At 46.3% G+C, this 17555-nt stretch overlaps 1 long non-coding RNA gene across 1 annotated transcript; it reads left to right on the top strand.

Annotated features, from left to right (window-relative positions):
- Positions 1-3379: 3379 nt before the first annotated feature.
- Positions 3380-14220, top strand: LOC120909351. Its single transcript, XR_005741256.1, has 3 exons — positions 3380-3487; positions 8834-8916; positions 14005-14220. It is a non-coding gene; the product is annotated as an uncharacterized LOC120909351 (long non-coding RNA).
- The last annotated feature ends 3335 nt before the right edge of the window (positions 14221-17555 follow it).

Genomic DNA, 17555 nt, shown 5'->3' with positions numbered 1-17555 from the left:
AAAACGTCAATGACGCTGACGTGTGCGTCATTGACGTAAAGTCGTATTCAAGAACGACTGACGTACCCGACGAAAAAACACGACGTGGACCCGACGCCATCCGTAACATGGCCTACGTGGGACTTGCGGAAACTTACCCCTCATATAGCAGGAGTAAGTTTCCGCTTACGCAAACGACGTTAGCGACGGGAATCGGCGTAGAAGGCTCATTTGCATAAGCAAATGAGTCCTTCACGTAAATGCCATCTAGCGGCGGCCGGCGTCATTACATTTAAGATCCGCCAGTGTAAGTGACTTACAGATGGCGGATCTTAAGTGTATCTATGCGAAAATGATTCTAAGAATCAGTCGCATAGATACGCGGGCCAAAAAAGGGAGTTACGATGGAGTATCCTGAGATACTCCATCGTAACTTCACTGAGAATATGGGCCAAAGTAACATTTAAAAGTAAACAGTCTCCATGGTCTGTTGCTTTGACTGAAGAACTCGCTGGTCGAGTACTAGCGCCACCTTGGTGCTCAGTCTGGTACCACCGAGCAACGCAATCTACAACCACACCAGGTTCGCTACATCCATCCAAGGAGATATTACCTTGGGTCCAGTGAGAAAGTATTGATATATCCATGAGCCTACACCACCACGTGCCATTTTCTTTATATATTGTGTGAGGGGTTAGCTCGGTAGTGGGGTGTGTGACTGTTAGAATACCGGGGGGCAGGGGGAAGAGGTGACAGAGATAGAACAGAGAGGACATAGTGGACATATGCCTCTAACACGTGTCATGCGATGTGTCAAAAACCTCTCCCTTCTCCAGGCGTTCTCTTGGTTCCAAAATATTCAGACATAGGTTTATTTCATTATACGATGTATTATTCTTCCAACGATATGACAGCAAACAGACAGCTTATGCTTACATTGATTACAGCTGGTAAGAACATCAATGCAGGTTGATACTTCAGAAGTTACAGAAGGAGGAAATAGATGTTACATCTTCTATGCTGGCTATCGAGCCTCTCCGAGCAGGTTGGTTTCCAAACCCCCATCTCATCTGCAGAGTCCGATGACCCCGAGACCCCCGTAGGGTCGGGTGACCCTGAGGCTTCCGTCCAGGGGTGACCCTGGAGATCCTAACTCACTATGCTTACCACATGTACATTTATCCAGGTTTAACAGCTAACTAAGCACAAATCTAGCTTTCCAAACAAGGTTGCGATGAGCTTTAACGCTCGCTTATGTATATTTAAGTAACATCTCCACCCACCTTGACGTATGCTTCAAGAATAGATGTGGCCTAACCTACACCAGTTGTTCTGTCCTGTAACTACATTGACCTACGTTTGTCCTCAAAGCTACCCAGGGCCGGTACAAGGCAGGGGCGGAAGGGTCACGTGCCCCGGGCGCTACCATTTCGCTATAGGAAGGGGGCGCAGTCTGCAGGCGAAGTTATGCCACGGCCGCCGAGCGCCAGTGTGTACAACTTAAGTCACCTGTGTCAGCGCCCAGCGGCACTGTACAAATTGTGTGTGCCGAGTGCGTGCGCTCCTGCATCCCCCCCTTCCCTTAGTTTTACTGTCTCCTACTGTTTACTCCCCCCACGGAGGAGTCTCGTAGTACCTGCCAGCGGCGTGACGTCACTCACGGCCAGGTGGGAGGACTCAGAGGAGCGCAGGGAGCTGTGTCAGTCTCGGCGCTGTGACCTAGAGGAGCCAATGAGCTGCTGCCAGGCTCTAGCTGGATAGAAGCTACGCTAGAAGATTTGGAGACTGGATTGCAGTGTGACAAAGTGTGCTACAGTCCGGACTGAACTTGTGTAAAAGTAAGCAAAAACAGATTAATAAATGGCTGGATTGGGGGAGGGGAGGAGGATGAGGCAAGGTTAATGACCACCACTGCTGTTTAATTTCCGCTGTGACAGATGGGGAAGTGTGTGGTGTGTACAGTGTGTGCACCCTCTCCTGCATGGATTTTGGCTGGAAGAGGAGGGCTGCCTTGTAGTGGAAGTGTGCAGTGTATTGTGATGTCCAGGTTGGCATAGCTGTACGATAGGTGGGAGTAGATGTAATGCAGCATGGACAGGGGTCAGCAAGGTGTCCCCACACAGACACTGGTCCGTGTGCGGTCCTTGCAATGTCCACTGCCGCCACTGACTTTTTTTTATATAAGGCTTCTTTCACACTGGTGTGGCGTGTCCATTAGTGGTAAAGCGCCGCCAGTTTTAGCGGTGCTTTACCACTATTTAAGCGGTACTTTTCGGCCGCTAGCAGGGAACTTTTAACCCCCAAGAAGGGGGTTATTCCCTTGATTTCAATTTTTTTATATTTTCGAATAGAACTTGTATAGCTTTAAGTATATTCTTGTTTTGAAACAACATTGATTCTTTCTTAAAGCGGAGCTCCACTCAGGAAAAAAAATGTAGCCTAAAAATCATAAAAAATAAATAAAAAAAAATAAAAAATTTATACTCACCCGAAATACCTGTTGCTATGCGGAAGTCCTTAATCTGCCTCTTCCTAAGCCGTGGTCCGTCTTCTTCTAGTGAATGGGGCGCGCTGCTTTCTGGGAACTGTGTGTGGGGAACCAGAGAGCAGCCGCCTATTCACAAGTCGGTGCTAGACTTGCGCATGCGCAGTAGGAAACGGGCAAGTGAAGCCGTTAGGCTTCACTGCCTGTTTCCCTTAGTGTGAATGGCGGTGCGGGACCTGCACAGACCGAGAGATCGGCATCGGAGTGGCCATCAGCGCGGGCGAGTAGGACAGGTAAGTGTCCTTATTAAAAGTCAGCAGCTACACTGTTAGTAGCTGCTGACGTAAAAAATAAAAAATAAATTGTGGGTGGAATCCCGCTTTAAATACAGGACGGGGACGGGGGGGGGGGGGGGGCGCAGTTTGCCATCTTCGCCCTGGGCACCAAATGACCTTGTCCCAGCACTGAAGCTACCATGTCCTAAGCATTGATTCAGATACATTTATTACATAAAAATATTAATGAATTTAAAATCTAACAGTGACCCCCTAGATTTTGAGCACCAGCCGCCACTGCTACTAACTATTACTCAATTTCAGTGTGATGTTTTTAAATTTTTGTTCCATTTCAGGCAAAACTGACTGAATACTTAAGTAGGAGTAAGTAACTGCCCAAAATGTCTCCATCTATATACAACAAAATACAAATTTGGTCTGGAATTCCACTTAAACTGATTTTCTATTAAAACTGTCTAAACAGCAGATCAGGAGATATTTGGATTGCTTATTTGGTGCTGATATGTGTCCCATCTCGAGACTAACGGGTAAATATTTTAATAAGTTCACATGGTACCAGTTACGTGTTCCTAAGAAAGATGTGACTCTTACCTTAAACTCTAATGAAAACGTCTGTGTACTCCACTTGTTTGTCTTCTATTATATAAGCCAACTCCGATCTTTGTATTAGAGAACGTCACTCAAGTCTGCCAGCTGTCTACATTCTCGGCACCAACTGAATTACCCGGTAAGTATATAATGGGATATCATTATTATATTATTAATTGTATTATAATTATTATTTATTATTTTTTATAATTATTTATAAGGAAAGAATCCTTGGTAAATGACTTCTGTTTTATTTTCATTTTAAATGCTGGCAAAGGTTCCTCATATTATATTTTCTCATAAATGGTTTATTTTGCACAATGAGTGTGAAAATTCTAATTGATTCACAAAATTCAATACAGCAAATACTAATATTTTCTAACTTAGAATTAAACCAGCTATTGTACATATTTCACAATATTAATTGTACGGTATTATTTTATGTCCTGAATGGGAACTTTTTGCTTTTTGCAATTTTGAGGAAACTTTTTTTTATTAAACTCTAATGTACACGCGATCATTTTTCGGCATGAAAAAAACGTCGTTTTAACCACTTGCTTACTGGGCACATAAACCCCCTCCGTGCCCATGCGAAATTTCAGTTTCCGGCACTGCGTCGCTTTAACTGACATTTGCGCGGTCGTGCGACGTGGCTCCCAAACAAAATTGGCGTCCTTTTTTCCCCCACAAATAGAGCTTTCTTTTGGTGGTATTTGATTACCTCTGCGTTTTTTATTTTTTTGCGCTATAAACAAAAAAAGAGCGACAATTTAAAAAAAATATATATATTTTTTACTTGTTGCTATAATAAATCTCCCATTTTTTTTAAAAAAAATAACAATTTTTTTTCTCAGTTAAGGCCGATACGTATTTTTCTACGTATTTTTGTAAAAAAATAAAATCGCAATAAGCGACTGGTTTGCGCAAAAGTTATAGCGCCTACAAAATAGGGGACAGAATTATGATTTTTTTTTTTACTAGTAATGGCGGCGATCTGCGATTTTTATTGGGACTGCGATATTACGGCGGACATATCGGACACTTTTGACACAAATTTGGGACCATTCACATTTATACAGCGATCAGTGCTATAAAAATGCACTAATTACTGTATAAATGTGACTGGCAGGGAAGGGGTTAACACTAGGGGGTGAGGAAGGGGTTAAATGTATCCCTGGGTGTGTTCTAACTGTGTGGGGGGAGGGGACTGACTGGGGGAGGTGACCGATGCTGTGTCTCTATGTACAAGGGACACAGATCGGTCTCCTCTCCTCTGACAGCACGTAGAGCTCTGTGTTTACACACAGAGCTCCACGTCCCTGCTGTCACCTGCTGTGTCACCGCCGATCGCGTGTACCCGGCGGACATCGCGGCCGCCAGGTACACGCATCGGCTCTTCAGCGATGTGCCGGGACAGTGTTTACCTGCTGCGCGCCACCCAGTGGAGCGCGCGGGTAATGCTTTTAAAAAGACATCCAAAGACGTCCACTTGGCACTTGAGAGCCACGCTGTTGACGTATTTTGTCAATAGCGCGGGTCTGAAGTGGTTAAAATGATCGTGTGTGGGCTTCACATCATTTTTCAGCTTCTGAAAAACGACAACATTTTTTTCCCGAGCATGCTGCATTTTTTAACGACATTTTAAACTATGTCGTTTTTCGGGTTGTAAAAAATGATCGTGTGTGGGCTAAAACGACGTAAAAAACCTGCGCATGCTCAGAAGCAAGTTAAGAGACGGGAGCGCTCGTTCTGATAAAACTACCATTCGTAATGGAGTAAGCACATTCATCACGCTGTAACAGACAGAAAAGCGCGAATCGTCTTTTACTAACACGGAATCAGCTAAAAGCAGCCCCAAGAGTGGCGTCATCCGCATGGAACTTCCCCTTTATAGTGCCGTCGCACGTGTTGTACGTCACCGCGCTTTGCTAGAGCATTTTTTAAAAACGATGGTGTGTGGGCAACGTCGTTTTAATGATGAAGTTGAAAAAAACTAAGTTTTTTTCTGCATTTCCTGAAAAACAACGTTTTTTTCATGCGGAAAAATGATCGTGTGTACGCGGCATGATTCCTAAATATCTTGCCCTTATTAGGAAATAGTACAGTAGAAAGCTAACATTCATAAATCATATTCCTTATAAAGATGAATTATTTTCTCAATAGTCTCATTCTCCTCTTCAAACCTGGAACGAATTACAGATTCAGAATTCAGATACAGAGAGCCAGATTCACAGCAGTAATACGCCGGCGTATCTACTGATACGCCGGCGTATTTTCAAATTTGCCGCGTCGTATCTTGATTTGGAATCCTCAAACCAAGATACGACGGCTTTTGGCAAAGATCCGACAGGCGTACGGCTTTGTACGCCTTCGGATCGTAGGTGTAATTTTCCGGCGGCCGCTGGGTGGAGTTCGCGTCGTTTTCCAGCGTCGGGTATGCAAATTAGCTGTTTACGGCGATCCACGAAGGTACGCGCGTTCGCCGCATTCTCTTACGTCGTCGTTAGTCGGTTTTTCCCGTTGCAAACATAAGCCTTCTTTTTCATGGCTTACATTTAGACCAGCCATGTTAAAGTTTGGCCGTCGTTTCCGCGTCAAATTTCTAATTTTTCTTTTTTTTTTGCGTAAGTCGTCCGGGAATACGAAAGTACGTTACGCACGTCGCCATTCAAAACATTACGTCGGGGCGACGTCATTTCGCGCAAAGCACGGCGGGAAATTTCAAAACGGAGCATGCGCAGAACGTTCGGCGCGGGAGCGCGCCTAATTTAAATGACACACGACCCATTTGAATTAGGCGGGCTTGCGCCGGACAGATTTACGTTACGCCTCCGCAAGTTAACACGTAAGTGCTTTGTGAATCAAGCACTTACGACGAAAACTTGTGGCGGAGTAACGTAAAGGCCGCCGCAATTTTTCATGAATCTGGCCCAGAATGCTTTATTAATCCCAATGAGAAATTATTAAATCTCAGAGACCATTATCCGGGGACTCTTCTCGTTTATACAAGAAACAATTCGTTCAGTTAGAAAAGCAGATAACTATAAATTGATTTTCAATCTAACATTCTTTAGTTCTGAGTGAGTGGGTAGCCCAGGTGAGACAAGAAGCATCCCCATGTAAGATAGAAAGCCTTGGAAACCATAGACAATGGGGATCAGAACTTATTTCTTGTAAACCATCTCCAATGGTATCTAAGAACCTGCTGTGCTCTTCCTTTTGAGGGTTTGAGGAACAAGATAGATGAAGACCCCTAAATAATTTTTGTATTCATGGTTTACCGGATCCAGTAAGGTCTGGAATGCATCAAGCAAATCCATGTCTTTAAAAAACACTCAACCTTCCCGTAATGGGTTCCTGGTGTTTAGGATCTTGTGTGATGGTTTTGCAGGGGTCTCCAAACTATGGCTCTCTTTTAGGAACTTCAATTTCCACCATGCCTCGTCATGTCTGTGAAAGTCAGAGGGCCAGATTCACGTAGACTCGCGCAAAACTGCGGCGGCGTAACGTATGACATTTACGTTACGCCGCCGCAAGTTTTACGGGCAAGTGCTTGATTCACAAAGCACTTGCCTGTAAAGTTGCGGCGGCGTAGCGTAAATCCCCCGGCGCAAGCCCGCCTAATTCAAATGATCCGGGTAGGGGGCGTGGATCATTTAAATTAGGCACGTTCCCGCACCGAACGTACTGCGCATGCGCCGCCCCTAAAATTTCCCGACGTGCTTTGTGCTAAATGACATCGCAAGGACGTCATTGGTTTCGACGTGAACGTAAATGGCGTCCAGCCCCATTCACGGACGAGTTACGCAAACGACGTTAAATTTTCAAATCGCGACGCGGGAACGACTGCCATACTTAACATTGGCTGCGCCTCATAGACCCAGGGGTAACTATCCGCCGGAAAAAGCCGAACGCAAACGATGTAAAAAAAAAAAGCGTCGGGCGGTCGTTCGTTTCTGAATCGGCGTAACTCCTCTTTGCATATTCGTCGCGTAAAAAAAACGAAACGCCTCCTAGCGGCCGGCCTGGAATTGCTGCCTAAGATCCGACGGTGTAACACAGTTATACCTGTCGGATCTTAGGAATATCTATGCGTAACTGCTTCTATGAATCGGCCGCATAGATCCGACCGACGGAACTCAGAGATACGACGGCGTATCAGGAAATACACCGTCGTATCTCTCTGAGAATCTGGCCCAGAGTTTTTACAATGCCTTATAGGACATGTAGTACCACAACAGCTGGAAGGCCGTAGTTTGGAGATCCTTGGTTTAGGGCAGTGGTTCTCAACTTTCTTAGTGCCGTGACCCCTTGATAAAATTTCCTAAGTTGTGGGGACCCCTAACAGTAAAATTATTTTCGTAGCATGGGTTCTCAGCACCCGAGGCAAGACAAGTAATTTTCACCCCTAAACCACGGACATTTAGCGCCCCCCCGAGTCCCTTCCACATGTACAGTATTAAAACCCCTTATGGTACATTTGAGGATGTACCACTCTTTCTCTTTGTTCTCCTTTCTTTCCCCTTTTTGTCCCCATCCCTCTCTCTAGCCGTCTTTTGCTACCTTTTTCTTTGTTCCTCCCCCTCTTTTTCTCTCCCTTCCATGTATTCTCTGTTTTTATTCCTTCTCTTGCTCCTTGGTGGGGGGTTAATAGGATCAGTGGCAATGCTGTGGGGAGTTCGATGCTCTTGATCAAGGTCATCTGCTAATCTGAGAACTGTAGTGGGGACTTTTAATGTCAACTTTATTCGCAGGTAGTGTTACAGTGAGTGTCTCCGGATTCACGGTGTCTCCGACTTTGTGGTGTCTTGAAGCAGTGACACCTATGCCGAAATCAGGAGATAGGGTCTCCTCCTCCAGCCTCTCCCACTTCACATCCCTCACATCAGCTGACCTCTAGTCTCTGCCCCCCAACCGTGAACTGAATGTGGGGCTGCGGACTCCAGGAACAGCCCAGGATTCGGTGACCCCTTGACACTCAAGGGGGTCCCGACCCCCAGGTTGAGAACCCCTGGTTTAGGGCAAACAAACATTTGACCCTTTATTATGTTAAAACAACCATTTTATGTGTTAAATTAATGCAAAAAGTGAAGCGCAATGCCTCTCAAAAAAAAATGATCCACCTCCAAATGTGTACTTATAGTATAAAACCATTTAGAACATCAAAAAAATATATAAATCCATACACATTAGCATTACAAGATTTTCAGTGTCCATCAAGTCCATCTAGTTTATTTATTTATTGGCCGATGGTGAGGTGAAATCACTGTTTTGTGTCAGAGCTTGCAACACAATTTTAAGTTACTTATAAGTTATTTATAATTTTGAGCTTTTTTTAGTTAATAGTTATTAATTGCGCTGATTGCTTTAGAAACTGTTCAAACTATTTTATGTGTGCCTAACATTAGGGGGGACTCTTATTATTTTTAACTTATGTTTTCAATTTTGTCTTCTTTTTCTTTTCATGAATTCAAATTATCCACAGAGCCCAAAGATGTTCACCATGAAGAAATCCCTGTTACTCCTTTTCTTTCTTGGAACCATCTCCTTGTCTCTCTGTGAGCAAGAGTAAGTATGAATAGGACTTTTTTAAATAAACATATAGGCCCGGATTCACATACATCGGCGCATATTTATGCGGGCATAGCGTATCTATTATACGCTACGCCGACGCAGCGCACAGATGCAAGCACAGTATTCACAAAGCACTCGCCCCCAGTCGCTGTTAGGCCCCGTACATACGAGGGGATCTCCGCTGGAAACGGTCCGCCGGACCGTTTCCAGCGGAGATTCCTCCTCCGGATTTGGATCCGATGGCTTGTACTCACCATCGGATCAAAATCCGTGCGGAATTCATCGGCGGTGACGTGTCGCGCCGTGATGATGACGCGGCGACGCGCGCGACGCTGGAAGGTAAGTACTTCCACGCATGTGTTGAATCATTACGACACATGCGAGGGAGGGGAGCGGACGGATTGATCCGGTGAGTCTGTACAGACCACCAGATCAATCCACTGGACCCGATTCAAGCGGATAAATTTCTTAGCATGCTAAGAAATTTATATCCGCTTGAAATCGATCGGGCCGAGAAATGTCCGCGGATAAATATCCGCTAGGCCGTACAGACGACCGGATTTATCCGCTGGAACTGATCAGCAGATCAATTCCAGCGGATAGATCCGGTGGTGTGTACGAGGCCTTAAAGATACGCTGGGTTTCCTGGGGGGAGACTTTGGGGACACAGATGTATGGGGAACACTCTGATGGGGACACAGATGTATGGGGAGAGACTCTGGTGGGGACACAGATGTATGGGGAGAGACTCTGGTGGGGACATAGATGTATGGGGGAGACTCTGGTGAGGACATAGATATATGGGGGAGACTCGGATGGGGACACAGATGTATGGGGTAGACTTTGGGGACACAGATGTATAGAAGAGACTCTGATGGGAACACAGATGTATGGGATAGACTTTGGGCACACAGATGTATAGAAGAGACTCTGATGGGAACACAGATGTATGGGATAGACTTTGGGCACACAGATGTATAGAAGAGACTCTGATGGGAACACAGATGTATGGGGTAGACTTTGGGCACACAGATGTATAGAAGAGACTCTGATGGGAACACAGATGTATGGGGTAGACTTTGGGCACACAGATGTATAGAAGAGACTCTGATGGGAACACAGATGTATGGGGTAGACTTTGGGCACACAGGTGTATGGGGAGACTCTGATGAGGACAAAATTGTGTAAGAAGACTGTGATGAGGACACAGATGTATGGGGGAGATTTTGGGGGCACAGATGTATGGGGGAGACTTTTGGGGCACAGATGTATGGGGGAGACTCTGATGGGGGCACAGATGTATGGGGGAGACTTTTGGGGCACAGATGTATGGGGGAGACTCTGATGGGGGCACAGATGTATGGGGGAGACTTTTGGGGCACAGATGTATAGGGGAGACTCTGATGGGGGCACAGATGTATGGGGAGACTCTGATGAGGACACAATTGTGTAAGGAGACTCTGATAGGGACACAGATATATGGGGGGAGACTTTGGGGACACAGATGTATGGGGGACACTCTGATGGGGGACACTCTGATGGGGACACAGATGTATGGGAGAGACTCTGGTGAGGACATAGATGTATGGGGGAGACTCTGATGGGGACACAGATGTATGGGGTAGACTTTGGGGACACAGATGTATAGAAGAGACTCTGATGGGAACACAGATGTATGGGGAAGACTTTGGGGACACAGGTGTATGGGGAGACTCTGATGAGGACACAATTGTGTAAGGAGACTCAGCTGGGAACAGAAATTGTAGGAAGACTGACGGGAACACAGATGTATGGTACGGTGGGAAATTCGAAGTGTTTAGCTCTGGTACACAAATTCTATTCTACATTATTTCATGGCTGAGGATTCATTTCTAAATAACTTTTTGTTTTTCGGCTCGCGAATATCTGTGAAATATATGATGCGGTCCTCGAAGTGAAAAGTTAAATTTTGCTGTTCCATATGTAGCGCCTGTGTACATTCGTACAGGTGCTATATTTAAATTTAGTGGGGGAATGAGAGAGTTATGTTGCTCTCATTCTGTGATTCTGTTAAATTTGGCTGTCGCCAAATCTGGATTGTTCTGTGGGTCAGTCTGTGCCCCAGAAATGCAGTTTCATCTCTGGGCGGCAGATGGAGCCAGAGGGGGTCCAGGCGGAGCCGCTTCTTCTCAGCAGCCAATTAGAGGAGTTTTCCCTCGCGGGGCATGGTGGGGAGGGGTTCTTTTCCGGGGGTTCCTCGTTCCAGGTGCGGCACCCACCTTTAGGGTGTGCGCACATCACGGCCCCACGACTATGGCCTACCAGGGGCCGCGTGCTACGCGGAGTTCCTGACTTTGGGCTCTCATAGCCTGGAGCAACTGATGCTGCCAGGGGACCCCAGTGACTTACTGGGTTCCCATACCTAATGAGAAGATCCCAAGCTGGGTGCTGTTCGGTGGGGGATCGGCCTGAGGAGAACCCGGAGGCAGGTGATCCAACAGGGCTTGAACAAACCATCGGGGATCTGGGTGACCGGACGCTGGCAGGTTGCATTCAGACTGTCAGTCGGTGACCCCAAAAGACATACTGGGAGGATTTGCTCTATCGTTCAAACTTTCAAGCACTAGGCCTGTGGCAGAGGCCTCACGTTAACATCCCAATTTAATTAGAGCCAAGTCGGTGGCAGAGACTTGTTCCTCCCAGAAGCTTTAAGTGGCGCTCTGGCTGCCAGGCCGGTGAGAGAGGTCTGTCCAGGGGCACTTCACCCACTCCGGCCGGAGTGGCGACGAGACGAACACAATTACAGAAGGCAGGACTGCCTTTACTATCTATAGCCTGACTCTGCGAAGTTGCTCTTCCTTCATCAACCTATCCTGTCGACCTCAAGTTGACATGTTGGTCGTGTTTGACCGAAGAATAAAGCATTGAAAACGTCAACCAACGGTTCTGGACATTCTGTTATTGCTCTCAACACTACAGTCACCCCTAGACACAGTGGGCTAGATTCAGAGAGAGTTACGCCAGCGTATCAGTAGATACGCCGCCGTAACTCTGAATCTACGCCGTCGTAAATTTAAGCGTATTCTGGAAACCAGATACGCTTAAATTAGGCTAGGATACGAGCGGCGTAAGTCTCTTACGCCGTCGTATCTTAGTTGCATATTTACGCTGGCCGCTAGGTGGCGCTTCTGTCATTTTCGGCGTAGAATATGCAAATGACCTCGATATGCCGATTCACAAATGTACGTACGCCCGGCGCTATTTTTTTACGTCAGGTTTTTTCGGCGTAAGGTTGCTCCTGCTATTATGAGGCGTACGCAATGTTAAGTATGGCCGTCGTTCCCGCGTAGAAATTTGAAAAAGTTACGTCGTTTCCGTAATTCGTCCGTGAATGGGGCTGGACATCATTTACGTTCACGCCAAAATCAATGACGTCCTTGCGGCGTACTTTGGAGCAATGCACACTGGGAAATTCCACGGACGGCGCATGCGCCGTTCGGGAAAAACGTCAATCACGTCGGGTCACAGTACATTTACATAAAACACGCACCCCCTGATCCAAATTTGAATTAGGCGGGCTTACGCCGGCCGATTTACGCTACGCCGCCGCAACTTACGGAGCAAGTGCTTTGAGAATGCAGCACTTGCCCGTCTAAGTTGCGGAGGCGTAACGTAAATTGGATACGTTACGCCGCCGCAAAGATACGCGGTTCTAGGTGAATCTAGCCCAGTATAGACGTAACTTAAATACGCCGATCCCAAATCTAACCAGCGGCTCCTCCGGGGGTAGCGATACACATAGAATAAAACACATCAGAAAGCTCCCGCCGGATATTCTATAAGGCCCCGTACACACGACAGAGAAACTCGACGTGCTTGGCACGTCGAGTTCCTCGTCGAGTTTTGGGATGAAGCCGCCGAGGAGCTCGGCGGGCCTCCTTCTCCCATAGAACAACGAGGACAACGAGAAAATAGAGAACATGTTCTCTATTTTCTCGTCGAGTTCCTCGGCGGCTCCATCGAGCCAAAAGTGTACACACGACAGAGATTCTCGGCAGAATCCGGGTTTTGACCGAGTTTCTCGGCGAATTCTGCCGAGAAACTCTGTCGTGTGTACGGGGCCTAAGAGATTCAACTTTGTGGCATCCCGACGTGTGATTTTCCTTTAGCATGTTAATGTGGTCATAGAATAGAAGTCAGTGGGCCAGATTCACAAAGGACTTACGGCGGCGTATCTCCACGAACGCCGTCGTAAGTCCGAATGTGAGCCATCCTATCTATGCGCCTGATTCTTAGAATCAGTTACGCATAGATTTGGCCAGGATTCGAGCGGCGTAAGTCTCCTACGCCGTCGTATCTTGGGTGCATATTTACGCTGGCCGCAAGGGGCGCTTCCGTAGATTTCCGCGTCAAATATGTAAATTAGGTAGATACGCGGATTAACAAATGTACTTGCGCCCGCTACGCTGTTTACGCTAGGCTTAAGTCCGGCGTAAAGTTACCCCTGCTATATGAGGCGCAGCCAATACAAAGTATGGCTGTCGGCAAGCGTATCTTTTTACGTCGTTTACGTAAGTCGTACGTGAATGGGGCTGTGCGTAGGTTACGTTCACGTCACAGGCATTGGGCCTGGCATATCTTTTTACGTCGTTTACGTAAGTCGTACGTGAATGGGGCTGTGCATAGGTTACGTTCACGTCACAGGCATTGGGCCTGGCGTTTCTTATGGAGTAAATTCGACGTGATACTGAGCGTGCGCGCATGCGCCGTTCGTTAGGCGCGTCATTTACGTGGGGTCACGATTCATTTACAGACAACACGCCCACCTCTTCCACATTTGAATTACGCGGGCTTACTCCGGCCCATTTACGATACGCCGCCGCAACTTACGGAGCAAGTGCTTTGTGAATACTGCACTTGCCCGTCTAAGTTGCGGAGGCGTAGCGTAAATAGGATACGCTACGCCCGCACAAAGATACGCCAGGATACGTGAATCTGGCCCACTGTGTCCTAAAAATACCCATTTTTGGTCCCGGTGAAATACAGTTTTTGTGTAATAATCAATGTTTTTTATGTAACGATAATAACTGTATCTTCTCCCAGGAGAGATGCCGATGAAGATGAAGTTGTAGAAGAAGAAAAAAGAGGTCTCTGGGAAACTATTAAGAATTTTGGGAAGAAGTTTACGCTGAATATATTGCATAATCTAAAATGTAAAATTGGTGGAGGATGCTAAGCCTGAATCGGAAGTCATCTGATGCTGAATATCATTTGGCTAAATCTTTAAAGTCTTATTGAAAAAAAAAAAAAATATTCACATACACTGTGTTTTCTTCTTTTTATATACTGTATATATTTTTATTTGATGATCCTATTGTAGTTGGGGGGAAAATATAGTCCTTAGAGAACTTTCCAGGGAATATAATCACTTCTCAACTTTCAATTGGATCCATCAGCCCCACCGATCCGGATAAATCCTCCAGTTTATCCAATCAAGATGAAAGCATACAGAATACACTATTAGCTGGATTCAGAAAGGGCGTCCTAACTATGCGGCGGCGTAGTGTATCGTGTTTACACTACGCCGCCGTAAGTTAGCGAGGCAAGTACATGGGGCCAAATCCTCAAAAGGGATACGCAGGCGGAACTGCTGTTCCGCCTGCGTATCCCTGTGCCTATCTTTGGAACTGATCCTCAGAAGCAGTTTTCCAAAGATAGGCAGAAGATCCGACATCTGTAAGAGACTTACACTGTCGGATCTTAGGATGCAGTACCGCATCCGCCGCTGGGGGCATTTCGTGTCGAAATGCCGCCTAGCGTATGCAAATGAGGACTTATGGAGATCCACAAAGCTTTTCAGCTTTGTGTTTTCTGCGTAAGTTTACGTTTGCATACATAAAATTTGTTCTGCTTTTACAAAGTGTAAACTAGTTACACCTTGTAAAAACAGACCTTTTTTTCGATCGCCGCAATTTTTTTAAAATTTTTAATTTTATTTTTCGGCGCGTAACTTTTTTTTTACCCGACGCAACTTTATTGTCCCGTCGCAATCCACAAAGCCCGGCGTAACGTAATTTCGCGCGCTGCCAGTCGGGAAAATTACGTCACGAGCATGCGCAGTACAGCCGGCGCGAGAGCGCGCCTCATTTAAATTGTCATCGCCCCCTGCAGAAGAGGACCGCCTTGCGCCGGAGACATTTAAGTTACACGGCCTGAAATTTCTAGGTAAGTGCTTTGTGGATCGGGCACTTAGGTAGAAATTTTAAGGCAGTGTAACTTAAATGGGAAAAGATAAGTTAGGCAGGATCTTTGAGGATTTGGCCCATGATTCACAAAGTACTTGCCTGCTAAGTTACGGCGGCGTAGCGTAAATCGGGCGGGCGTAATGGCGCCTAATTCAAATTGAGCTGAGGGGGCGTGTTTTATGGTAATGGGGGGTGACCTTACGTGATTGACATATTTTACGAACGGCGCATGCGCCGTCCGCCTACATATCCCAGTGTGCATTATGGCAAAGTACGCCGCACGGTCGTATTGGTTTCGACGTGGACGTAAATGACGTAAATCCCTATTCACGGACGACTTACGCAAACGACATAAAATTTTCGAATTTCGACGCGGGAACGACGGCCATACTTAACGGCCGGGCATACGTTCGTGAATAGGCGTATCTAGTGATTTACATATTCTACGCCGACCGCAATGGAAGCGCCACCTAGCGGTCAGCCTAAATATTGCAACCTAAGATATGACGGCGCAAGCCGTCATATCTTAGATAGGTTTAAGTGTATCTCTGTTTGAGAATGCACTTAAACTTAGGACAGCGCAAATTCCGAGTTAGGTCGGCGTATCTACTGATATGCCGGCCTGTTACTGAATCCAGCTATATATTCCCAAAAGTATTGGGACACCTGCCTTTACACACACGTCTTAGTCCGTAGGGTTCAATATTGAGTTGGCCCACCCTTTGCAGCTATAACAGCTTCAACTCTTCTGGGAAGGCTGTCCACAAGGTTTAGAAAAGTGTCTACGGAATGTTTGACCATTCTTCTAGAAGCGCACTTGTGAGGTCAGGCACTGATGTTGGGGAGAAGGCCTGGCTCACAGTATCCGCTTTAATTCATCCCAAAGGTGTTCTATCGGGTTGAGGTCGGGACTCTGTGGAGGCCAGTCATGTTCCTCTACCTCAAACTCACTCATCCATGTCTTTATGGACCTTGCTTTGTGCGCAGTCATGTTGGAACAGGAAGGGGCCGTCCCCAAACTGTTCCCACAAAGTTTGGAGCATGAAATTGTCCAGTATGCTGATGTCTCAAGAGTTCCCTTCACTGGAACTAAGGGACCAAGCCCAACCCATGAGAAAAAACCTCACATCCCAATCCCCCCTGCACCAAATGATTTGGACCAGTGCACAAAGCAAGGTCCATAAAGACATGGGTGAGCAAGTTTGGGGTGGAGGAACTTGACTGACCTCCACAGAGTCCTGACCTCAACCTGATTATTCATCCCAAAGGTCTTCTTAAGGTGTAAACACAGAGCTCCACGTCCTGTCAGGGAGAGGAGACTGATGCTGTGTCCCTACATAGGGACACAGCATCGGTCACCTCCCCCAGTCAGTCCCCTCCCCCCACAGTAAGAATCACTCCCAGGATCCACATTTAACCCCTTCCTCACCCCCTAGTGTTAACCCCTTCACTGCCAGTCACATTTATACAGTAATCAGGGCGTTTTTATAGCGCTGTTCGCTGTATTAATGTGAATGGTCCCAAAAATGTGTCTGATGTGTCCGCCATAATATCGCAGTCCTGACAAAATTCGCAGATCACCGTATTACTAGTAAAAAAATAACAATAAAAAAAAAATCAGAATTCTATCCCCTATTTTGTAGCCACTATAACTTTTGCGCAAACCAATCACTATACGCTTATTGCGATTTTTTTATTATTTTTTTTTACCAAAAATATGTAGAATACATATCGGCCTAAACTGAGAATTTTTTTTTTTTTTTTTAAATTGGATATTTATTATAGCAAAAAGTAAAAAATAGTGGGGTAGATTCACAGAGGAGATACGCCGTCGTATCTCTGAGTCTGGCCGGTCGTATCTATGCGCCTGATTCATAGAATCAGTTACGCATAGATTTCTATTAGATCCGACCGGCGTAAGTCTCTTACGCCGTCGGATCTTAACTGCATATTTACGCTGGCCGCATTTACGCTGGCCGCTAGGGGCGTGTACGCTGATTTACGCCTAGAATATGTAAATCAGCTAGATACGCGAATTCACGAACGTACGCCTGGCCGATGCAGTACATTTACGCCGTTTACGTTAGGCTTTTCCCGGCGTAAAGTTACCCCTGCTATATGAGGCGTATATGCGGCGCACCAATGTTAAGTATGGCCGTCGTTCCCGCGACGAAATTTGAAAAATTTGCGTCGTTTGCGTAAGTCGTCCGTGAATGGGGCTGGACGTCATTTACGTTGAAACCAATGACGTCTTTGCGGCGTACTTTAGAGCAATGCACACTGGGGAATTCCACGGACGGCGCATGCGCCATTCGTGTAAAACGTCAATCACGTCGGGTCAGGGTTAATTTACATAACACACGCCCACCTCTTCACAATTTGAATTAGGCGGGCTTACGCCGGCCTATT

The sequence above is a fragment of the Rana temporaria genome, chromosome 8 (assembly GCF_905171775.1).
Source record: "Rana temporaria chromosome 8, aRanTem1.1, whole genome shotgun sequence".
NCBI classification, from domain to species: Eukaryota; Metazoa; Chordata; class Amphibia; order Anura; family Ranidae; genus Rana; species Rana temporaria.
Note: the sequence above shows the minus strand (reverse complement) of the source record. Positions and strands in the feature narration are given on the sequence as shown.